A 10,752-nucleotide genomic window follows, 5' to 3' on the forward strand; every position below is an offset into this window, starting at 1 on the left:
CTTGAGTTCTAATTATGCTGAGCCAGCTGATGACAAACTTACTGGTCAACCAGTAGCTGTAGACAAGCCAGTCAAATGTAATACTGGCAAGTCCAATGCAGCAAGAAAAACTTCCTCTAGCTCATCAGTTTCAGTAGACAAGCCAGTAACTTCCCACGCTGGCTCGTCAAATGATAAAGGCAAAACAATACGTCATGACTATGGTACTGATTCCAAGAAGAAAGATGCCCTTAAGGGAAAAGCAAAAGTGGACTCGAATGAAGAGCTGTCTATCACTGAGATTATGACAGTCAAGCTTGACCAGCTAATTGAGGCAGTAACCAAAAATCGACCCGATCTTACTGCACCCCTTTACTCAGTGTATGACCAATCACCGATATCAAATGTGAGAAAATGCTACAAATGTGGCAGCAAGTTTCACTTAGCCAACCGGTGTCCTTTTATCCCAACCCCATCTGATGCTGCTTCTTCTAGCAAACCAGCAGACAGGAAGATATCATCAAAGATGACCCTTCTAGAACCCATCCTTGGATGGGTTTCCAAAAAGAACTAATATCTTAGCTACTGTGCAGGGCATTCAAAACAAGCAAATCTGGTATCTCGATAGTGGTTGTTCGAGACATATGACCGGATGTAAGTCCCTGCTGATGGACTATCAAGAAAATGATGGTCCAGCTGTTTCATATGGAGATAATTCGGTGGATTACACAAAGGGTTTTGGTACTTTGACTAATGGGAATGTCACATTCTCAAATGTTGCATATGTCGTTGGGCTTAAACATAATTTACTCAGCATAAGCCAACTGATAAGTAAGAATAAGATAGTCCAATTCAGAAGGAAAATTGGCACTATTTTTGATAAGACAGGGAAGCCACTGCTGACTGCAAAACGTCATGAAAACATGTATCAAATTGACATGAACACAATAGTCACAACAACTGATACTTATTTCTATTCGAAGGCAGCAGACAACCTAAAATGGTTATGGCACAATAGACTCTCACATCTCAACTTCAAAGATATTCACAAATTATCCAGTAGAAGTTTGGTGTCTGGGCTACCCACCATGTCTTATGTAAAGGACAGATTGTGTCCTGGTTGTGAAAAAGGAAAACATCACCATGCCTCATTCAAATCAAAGCAAATCTCATCTGTTGAGAAACCATTTTATTTACTTCATACGGATCTTTTTGGTCCTGTTAATGTGGCCAGCTGTAGTGGGAAGAAGTATACACTGGTTATTGTTGATGAATATTCCAGATACACCTGGGTATTCTTTTTGAAGCAAAAGAGTGAAGTTGCTGATGAAATTATCAATTTTATCAAAAGAATGGAGCTTTTAAATGGGCAACTGGTGAAACAGCTAAGAAGTGATCATGGTACAGAATTCAGAAATGCTACATTAGAAGAATTTTGTGGTGATAAAGGTATTTCACAGAACTTTTCTGCTGTGAGAACACCTCAACAAAATGGTGTTGCAGAAAAAAGAAACAGAACTCTCATTAAAGCAGCAAGATCTATGTTAGCTGAGTCTGGGCTGAAAAATTCATATTGGGCAGAAGCTGTGAACACTGCATGTTTTACCCAGAATAGATCTTTAATAGTGAAAAGACATCATAAAGAAAACTGCTTATGAAGTTCTCAAAGGAAGAAAACCCTCAATCTCATTTCTTCATGTATTTGGCACTCCTTGTTTCATTCTAAACAATAGGGATCAGCTGGGCAAGTTTGATGCTAAGGCTGATGAAGGTATATTCTTGGGATATTCCAACATGTCAAAGGCATATAGGGTTTTCAATAAAAGAAGAGGTTGTTTTGTAGAATCAATTAATGTTACATTTGATGAAACTGCCCCAGCCTCATCTCCCAGTCAAGAAGATGAAGAGTTATTGTTTGAAGAGCCTACTCAGCAAGCTCTTGATGATGAAGAGGAACCAGCTGCAAATCCCTCACTAATCCATGTTGCTGGGTCCTCTGATGATGAGATGGAACATTCTGTTCCATCTGTGTCTAAACCTAGTGGACCTACTGGCTCTACTGAAGTCCTACAACTTGAGCATAGGTCTACTGGTTCTGAAGGATCACAAGCTGGTACTGGTTACATTAATATTGAACAGCTGTCTCCAACTGCTGCTCATACCTTTGAACTAGCTGATGATCAAGATGTTGTGTGTTCCACGACAAGCTCACCTGTTCATAACACTAGATGGACAAAAGAGCATCTAATTGAGCAAGTTATTGGTAATCTAGCTAGTGGTGTTAAAATAAGAAGGCATGCAACCAACAATTTTTGTATGCATGTAAATTTTGTGTCTACCATTGAACCTATATGTTCTGATGAAGCAATCAAAGATCCAAGCTGGGCAGGAGCTATGCAAGAAGAGATCTTCCAGTTTGATAGGAATAAGGTTTGGACATTGGTACCTAAACCTGATGATAAAACTAAGAAAATCATTGGTACCAAGTAGGTTTTCAAGAACAAGATGGATGAAGATGGGATTGTGATCAGAAACAAAGCTAGATTGGTAGCTCAAGGGTTCAAACAGGAAGAAGGATTGGATTATGGAGAGACTTATGCTCCAGTGGCTAGGATGGAAGCTATCAGATTGTTCTTGGCATATGGTGCTAAGATGAACTTTAGGGTATTCCAGATGGATGTCAAATCTGCATTTCTAAATGGGAAGCTGCAAAAGAAGTTTATGTCAAACAGCCTCCTGATTTTGTAAGCAGTAAATATCCAGACCATGTCTACAAGCTAGACAAAGCTCTTTATGACCTCAAACAGGCTCCAAGAGCATGGTATGAGACACTTCATGTGTATCTCACTGGTATAGGTTTTAAAGTTGGAACAACTGATACCACTCTGTTCTCAAAAGAGACAGATGGTGATCTCTTGTTCGTACAGATATATGTGGATGATATTATTTATGGATCTAAAAATGAGAAACATTGTCAAGATTTTTCAAAACTTATGTCAAAGACATATGAAATGAGCTTACAAAGAGATTTGCAATACTTTTTAGGATTGCAAATTAAACAACTTGATGATGGAATTTTTATAAGTCAGGATAAATATATCAAAGAAATGCAAAAGAAATTTGATCTGACCTGTTTAAAAGATATAGGGACCCCAATGGCAGCATCTATTAAAATAGATGCTGATCCCAATGGTGAACCAGTCAATATCACTGAATATAGAGGTATGATTGGATCCCTACTTTATCTCACAGCCAGCAGACCAGATATTATGTTTGCCACATGTCTCTGTGCCAGATATCAAGCTGATCCTAAAGAGTCACACTTGCTAGCAGTTAAAAGGATATTTAGGTATCTGAAAGCTACTACTAAACGTGGTCTTTGGTACCCCAAAGACCAGGATTTTGAGCTAATTGGGTATTCAGATGCTAATTTTGCAGGGTGTAAAATAGACAGGAAAAGTACTACTGGTGGTTGCCAGTTACTGGGTGGTAGGCAAGTCAGCTGGACGAACAAAAAGCAAAATACTGTGTCTACATCTACTGCTGAGGCAGAATACGTTTTTGCTGGTAGTTGTATTGCTCAAGTACTGTGGATGCAAAGCCAGCTGAAAGACTATGGTGTTCATGTTACAAAGACTCCAATCTACTGTGACAAAACAAGTGCAATCGCTATCACCAACAATCCTGTGATGCATTCAAGAACAAAGCACATTGACGTTCGATATCATTTCATAAGGGATCATGTTCAAAAAGGAGATGTCGAGCTACATTTTATTTCAACAGACCAGCAGTTAGCAGATCTATTCACAAAGCCCTTAGATGAGAAACATTTTAACTATCTCATCTCTGAGCTGGGTATGCTTGAACTTTAAATAAAAGACAATTTTTGTTGGTGTGCTGGCTCTACAACATGTAGGGTAAACCAGTAAGTCATTTTTGTTAACTTACTGCTTACATGTAAAACACTCAGTACAACAAGGTCTTTTATACTTTGGTTACTCAAAATGTTTTTAATTGAAATAATAAATAGCTCACAAAATTAAATGATTCCTTAAATCTGAAACTCATTTACTCCCAATGATTTAAATTAAATTCATGACATATTAAATGTAACAAAGTATTTTGTATTTAATACAAAACTTATTTTGTGGTTTTTAAATCATTTCTTGAATCAAAACCTGTTGCATTTAATGCTGAATGGGAGGTATGAGTGTTCAATCCGTATATACATCAAATCAACAGTTTGTGTCCCCTGGAAAGTGTGCCAGTCTGTCACATCTGCCCACGCGCCTACTAATGGCAGTTGCCATTTTCTCTCTCCTGCCTTTTTCATCCAATCACAACGGTTAAAAGAGTGTTTTATCTTCCATAATAACCTTCGGTTATTCAGTTTTCAAATTCACACTCTTCCCTCTAAAATCTCTAAATCTTCAAATCAATTCATACATCCATCTTCTAAGAAATCATCAATGGCATAACAACAACAACATCAATCACCACCTGCTGCAAACCAGCCAGAGGAACAACAACCACAACAACAACAACCGGTAGAACCACAACAACCGGAACAGCAACCACCACCGGTCATTGAAGAACAAGTGGTGCAGGGCCCTCTGTTCAACCTGCACCCAAGCCTTGTTAGGGCTGCAAATGCACCTGAACACTCTTCCATTCGCCTATCGTGAGGCAATGCTGCTCATGCCCTTTCAATTCCCAAATCCAAAGCCAACACGGGCTATGATACGCTTATCGATTACATAAGACAATCACCACTGGCTCGAGCTATTACCGGCATACCTTCTCATCTTTATCCGGCCTGTTTGGCCAGATTCTGGTATACTGCCACCACGGCCACCACTCAACAGAACGTTCCATGTATTCGTGGCATGATGACTGAAACCCTACCCTACTCCATCACTGTTGATGCCATCCGACGTGATCTCCAATTACCTATTGGTCCATTTGTTAATTCACCAACTAGTGATGAGTTTAGAAGAGAAGTACTGGAAATTATAGGGTTTGATGGACCAGTGGCTCATACTCCCTTAAGGAAGTAGATGCCACCTCTGTGGAATTACTTCTTTGGCTTGCTGACTCATTGCATCAGTCAGAAGTCCGGGAGCTTTGATCAGTGCTCAGATTTTGAGCTGAAAATTGGTCACGGGATGCTGTTCAATCGAAATATTGATTATGCCGGTGAAATTTACTTAAGGCTAAGGGAAATAGTGCTTGCACCCAAACGAACACACTTAATCCCCTTTCCAAAGTTTTTGAGCCTTGTTTTTGAAAATGAGCTAGGTGAAGCTTACCAGCAGATTGCTGATGAATCATTCGACCTACCTCCAAAACAAGGGAGAATGCCAAAAGATGTTCATGCTGCTCCATATAATGCCTTGACACCAGGCATGCTTGAGTATCTTGCTGCTCGAGGTGGAGTGAACCAACCGACTTCCTCTGGTGCAGCACCAGGTAAGGGGGAGGGACCTAAGTGAAAACCATCTGTAAAAAGGAAGAAGCCAGCTACCTCAACTAGTACAGCCACCGTCTCATATACTGGTAAAGCAGTAGTTGTATTAGAATCTAGTGCTCTCTGATCATAAAGAATAGTTCTAGTCTTATATACTGACTACCCACTTCTAGTATCAGAATCCGTTTCTTAACTATTTCTTGGTAACAGGCAAATCTAAACGTGCAAAAGCTGGCTCCAAGCACACCATAAGGGAGATTACACCAGTCTCAACTGCTGCTCCTGCAAAGGATGTGGCTATGGAACCTGGTGCGTTTCTGGACCAAACAGCACAAAATTCTAACTTAATTAAAAATCTTTTAACTGCTGACTTGAAAAATGAAAGTGGAGTTAAAGGTATAACCTTGGCCCCCAAGCTGACTGGTTTTAAAACTAGTGTAAAGAAGAGTAGCAACCCATACTCTTCTAGCCAGACACTTCCACATTTTTCTAAATTGAACTTAATGCTATATCCTCTGCTGACAGTACAACCAGCAGAGCACATACCTGACCCCCAAAGCAATCTTGAGCTGGGTCCTCATCGTGTTAAACCAGCTCAAGATACTGCACAGCCATTAAGTTACTCGGATCATGATAAGAGTCTCACTCCTACATCATTACCAGCCAGAACTCTTACACTATCTGGGTCAACATGTGTCATCAATGAGTCAGCAGAGTCACAGCTGTACTTACAGACACCTTATTCTATCTCATTCGAAGGGCTGACCAAATCACCAGTCTGTCCCCAGAGACCAACAACAGATGCAATTGTTGAGTCAAATTTATTTGGTTCTACAGTTGTTAATATAAAATGTTCTATTGTTTCAGTTCTTAGCAGGGTAGATGAACAGGCAGAGGGGGAGCAAGTAAAAAATGTTATTATTCCTACTGATGAGATTGCTGCCTCTGCTACTGGTGTTGGTGCTACTGTTTCTCCTACTGGTGGTGCTGATGCTGGTACTGTTGCTTCTACAGCTGCTGGTAATACTGCTTCCAGTATTGCTGCTTACACTACTGAACCTGAAGTGGAAGATGAAATCATAGTAGATCCTCCTGTTCTTAAAAAGGTAATTGACAATATTGTCAAGGATGTTCTACTTGATGAACCTGTCACTGAACCAAAGGGTGCTGATAAAGCTGTTGATTCTGCTGCTGTTTCTGCTGATGCACAAAATGTTTTTGTGGATGCTACTACTTGTGCTACTTTTCCATCTGATTCTAATGTACAAGATGTTATCATGGATGCTAGTTCAAGTGCTACTTTTCCATCTGACTCTGGTGCACAGGGTAATATTGTTCAGGAGGTTCTTGATTTTGATGATGCTGGCTATGTTAGCTATGTTTCCAAAGAACCAAAGGTGGATACTGCTGCTACTAATGTTATTCCGGAGGTTTCGAATCTTCAATTGAGACAATTTATTACTGTGGATTCCTCTGGTAATCTACAGGTGTCTGATTCCACACCGGATATTTTCTTTCAAGGTGCTGTAGATGCTGCACAGTCACCTACTGCACAGTCACCTACTGCTGCTACTGGCTCTGCGAAACCCATTATGGATGCTGGTACCTCCGCTACTGCCACTACTGACTCTTCTCAGGCTACTGTTTCTGCTGAGAAGAAACCATATGTGTGCCAGGTGCCAGATCCTGATGAAGTTGTACCTAACTTCATCTATCGGGGAGTGTCTATCACTCCCAGAGTTGCTCTGCTGGTGGATCAGCTAACTATTGATCCTCAAACTGCCATAGTCTCAGCCAGCAAATTGCCTCGCGAAGAGCTGACTGAACTGTTGTCTCAGCTTGATCGACCAGCAAGAGAAGAGGTATATGAGAGGCTGGCTACTTTAGAACAGATAAATGAGCAGCCATACTATCATTTTTTTGGTATGGCTCCAGTTGCTTCTCCATGGCCTGGTACATGGAGGCCTCTCAAGTTCATCAGAGATCCCACTACTGGTAAATTTATCATGCAACAACTTCCTAATTTGCCAGTACCTTCTGATTCATCAGCTTCTTCCTCATCATCTTCTTCATCTGATGGTGATGCTGATCAAGGTACTGGTAAGGAAAAGTCAGTCATTCATGATAATGTGACTGGCTCCAAAGATAAACTAGTGGATCTCACTGATGATGCTGATAATGATGCTGACAAGAATACCAGTGGTTCTAAACCTTCGGGTGAAGGTAAAAATGATGATGATCATGGTGACGAGTCAGATTCTGACCTTCCACCTCCACCACCCCACGGAGGTAGTTCGGTGTTAGCTGCTACTGACCACCCCTCAACCAGATATGTTAAATTTAATGTTGATGAGGTGGCTGACATCTCCACCTTGACACCAGGCATGCTTGAGTATCTTGCTGCTCGAGGTGGAGTGAACCAACCGACTTCCTCTGGTGCTGCACCAGCTGAGGGGGAGGGACCTCAGTGAAAACCATCTGTAAAAAGGAAGAAGCCAGCTACCTCAACTAGTACAGCCACCGTCTCATATACTGGTAAAGCAGTAGTTGTATTAGAATCTAGTGCTCTCTGATCATAAAGAATAGCCCTAGTCTTATATACTGACTACCCACTTCTAGTATTGGAATTCGTTTCTTAACTATTTCTTGGTAACAGGCAAATCCAAACGTGCAAAAGCTGGCTCCAAGCACACCACAGGGGAGATTGCACCAGTCTCAACTGCTGCTCTTGCAAAGGATGTGGCTATGGAACCTGGTGCGTTTCTAGACCAAACAGCAGAAAATTCTAACTTAATTAAAAATCTTTTAACTGCTGACTTGAAAAATGAAAGTGGAGTTAAAGGTATAACCTTGGCCCCCAAGCTGACTGGTTTTAAAACTAGTGTAAAGAAGAGTAGCAACCCATACTCTTCTAGCCAGACACTTCCACATTTTTCTAAATTGAACTTAATGCTATATCCTCTGCTGACAGTACAGCCAACATAGCACATACCTGACCCCCAAAGCAAACTTGAGCCGGGTCCTCATCGTGTTAAACCAGCTCAAGATACTGAACAGCCATTAAGTTACTCGGATCATGATAAGAGTCTCACTCCTACATCATTACCAGCCAGAACTCTTACACTATCTGGGTTAACATGTGTCATCAATGAGTCAGCAGAGTCACAACTGTACTTACAGACACCTTATTCTGTCTCATTCGAAGGGCTGACCAAATCACCAGTCTGTCCTCAGAGACCAACAACAGATGCAATTGTTGAGTCAAATTTATTTGGTTCTACAGTTATTAACATAAAATGTTCTATTGTTTCAGTTCTTAGCAGGGTAGATGAACAGGCAGAGGGGAAGCAAGTTAAAAATGTTATTATTCCTACTGATGAGATTGCTGCCTCTGCTACTGGTGTTGGTGCTACTGTTTCTCCTACTGGTGGTGCTGATGCTGGTACTGTTACTTCTACAGTTGCTGGTAATACTGCTTCCAGTATTGCTGCTTCCACTACTGAACCTGAAGTGGAAGATGAAATCATAGTGGATCCTCCTGTTCTTAAAAAGGTAATTGACAATATTGTCAAGGATGTTCTACTTGATGAACCTGTCACTGAACCAAAGGGTGCTGATAAAGCTGTTGATTCTGCTGCTGTTTCTGCTGATGCACAAAATGTTTTTGTGGATGCTACTACTTGTGCTACTTTTCAATCTGATTCTAATGTACAGGATGTTATCATGGATGCTGGTACAAGTGCTACTTTTCCATCTGACTCTGGTGCAAAGGGTAATATTGTTCAGGAGGTTCTTGGTTTTGATGATGCTGGCTATGTTAGCTATGTTTCCAAAGAACCAAAGGTGGATACTGCTGCTACTAATGTTATTCCAGACGTTTCGAATCTTCAATCAGGACAATTTATTACTGTGGATTCCTCTGGTAATCTACAGGTGTCTGATTCCACACCGGATATTTTCTTTCAAGGTGCTGCAGATGCTGCATCTTCACCTACTGCACAGTCACCTACTGCTGCTACTGGCTCTGCGAAACCCATTATGGATGCTGGTACCTCCGCTACTGCCACTACTGACTCTTCTCAGGCTACTGTTTCTGCTGAGAAGAAACCATATGTGTGCCAGGTGCCAGATCCTGATGAAGTTGTACCTAACTTCATCTATCGGGGAGTGTCTCTCACTCCCAGAGTTGCTCTGCTGGTGGATCAGCTAACTATTGATCTTCAAACTGCCATAGTCTCAGCCAGCAAATTGCCTCGCGAAGAGCTGACTGAACTGTTGTCTCAGCTTGATCGACCAGCAAGAGAAGAGGTATATGAGAGGCTGTCTACTTTAGAACAGATAAACGAGCAACCATACTATCATTTTTTTGGTATGGCTCCAGTTGCTTCTCCATGGCCTGGTACATGGAGGCCTCTCAAGTTCATCAGAGATCCCACTACTGGTAAGTTTATCATGCAACAACTTCCTAATTTTCCAGTACCTTCTGATTCATCAGCTTCTTCCTCATCATCTTCTTCATCTGATGGTGATGCTGATCAAGGTACTGGTAAGGAAAAGTCAGTCATTCATGATAATGTGACTGGCTCCAAAGATAAACCAGTGGATCTTACTGATGATGCTGATAATGATGCTGACAAGAATACCAGTGGTTCTAAACCTTCGGGTAAAGGTAAAAATGATGGTGATCATGGTGACGAGTAAGATTCTGACCATCCACCTCCACCACCCCACGGAGGTAGTTCTGTGTTAGCTGCTACTATCCACCCCTCAACCAGCTATGTTAAATTTAATGCTGATGAGGTGGCTGACATCTCCACCTTGGCTGTGTATAAGACACTCACCGAAGTTACACCTGATCTACAAAACACCATTCGTAATGCTATTGTTGATAGCGTGACTGAAGCCATATGCAATGCTGGGCAAGTTACCACTTCCAATATTGAAGCCCAGCTCAGACAAGTATGTGCCTTTGCAGATCTTGCGGTGGATGCCATTGTCAGACAACATGAAGAGGAGGAGGATTTAAAGAAACGAATCATCTCTCACAATGAGTATACTGGGGATATTGCCAGTCTTCAAGATGATTTGGACGCTGCTAATCGCAGAATTCTTTTTCTTAATGAAGAAAATACGGTGCTACATGAGAGATTGGATTTGCAGGAACAGCAAATGGCTAACATGATTCCTGCTTCTGCCTATGTTCAAATGGTAGAAAATATTCAACGACTGGCTGCCCTATAGGGTGATGTTAGGGCCATTGTTGAACAGATGGCTATGGGTGTTGCAAGGAATGAAGTTAGGTCTTC

The sequence above is a fragment of the Rutidosis leptorrhynchoides genome, chromosome 5 (assembly GCF_046630445.1).
Source record: "Rutidosis leptorrhynchoides isolate AG116_Rl617_1_P2 chromosome 5, CSIRO_AGI_Rlap_v1, whole genome shotgun sequence".
Lineage (NCBI taxonomy): Eukaryota > Viridiplantae > Streptophyta > Magnoliopsida > Asterales > Asteraceae > Rutidosis > Rutidosis leptorrhynchoides.